Genomic DNA, 573 nt, shown 5'->3' on the forward strand with positions numbered 1-573 from the left:
CATTTTGATAAACTTCGGGAACAAGGCAGTGATCTACTGAAGAAGATTACCATCATTGCGACTATCTGTGGAGGTTCAATCTTGATAGTGGAAGTGTGCATCCTGCTCGAAGGCTCTTTGTATTTTTAACACATGCATCGTGGCACTCCGTCCAAAGCTTCCCATGGCGCTGTACCCGCCAGGAGGGCTGGTAGCTGAGGTGGACAGTGCCCGTGGTCTGCATAGAGGATTTCATAGCTGAGAGGAGGTGGTGGTGTTGCCTTCCACCCACCTCTTCCACCAGTCGCGTCAGGACCTAGGTAAAGAGACAGGTCAATGCATGCTGTCCAATTTGCAAAGCCCTGCTGCATTAATGAAAATTATATCTTCACTTTGAAAGTTTGTTAAGAGGATAAGTAAGCACTTAGTAGATCATGAGAGGGGGGCGGAGGGGGGCTGCCAGAGATCTTTCGTCTCTATTTTGGGGAAATTATGACAAGTTGGTTCATTTAAACCCTACCCTAGGTAAGAAAAACCGACATCATCTCTAATTTTGGGATAAAATCAATCCATCGGAATGCAAAGTTATGGATC

This window comes from Triticum dicoccoides, chromosome 2B, assembly GCF_002162155.2.
Source record: "Triticum dicoccoides isolate Atlit2015 ecotype Zavitan chromosome 2B, WEW_v2.0, whole genome shotgun sequence".
Taxonomy (NCBI): Eukaryota; Viridiplantae; Streptophyta; class Magnoliopsida; order Poales; family Poaceae; genus Triticum; species Triticum dicoccoides.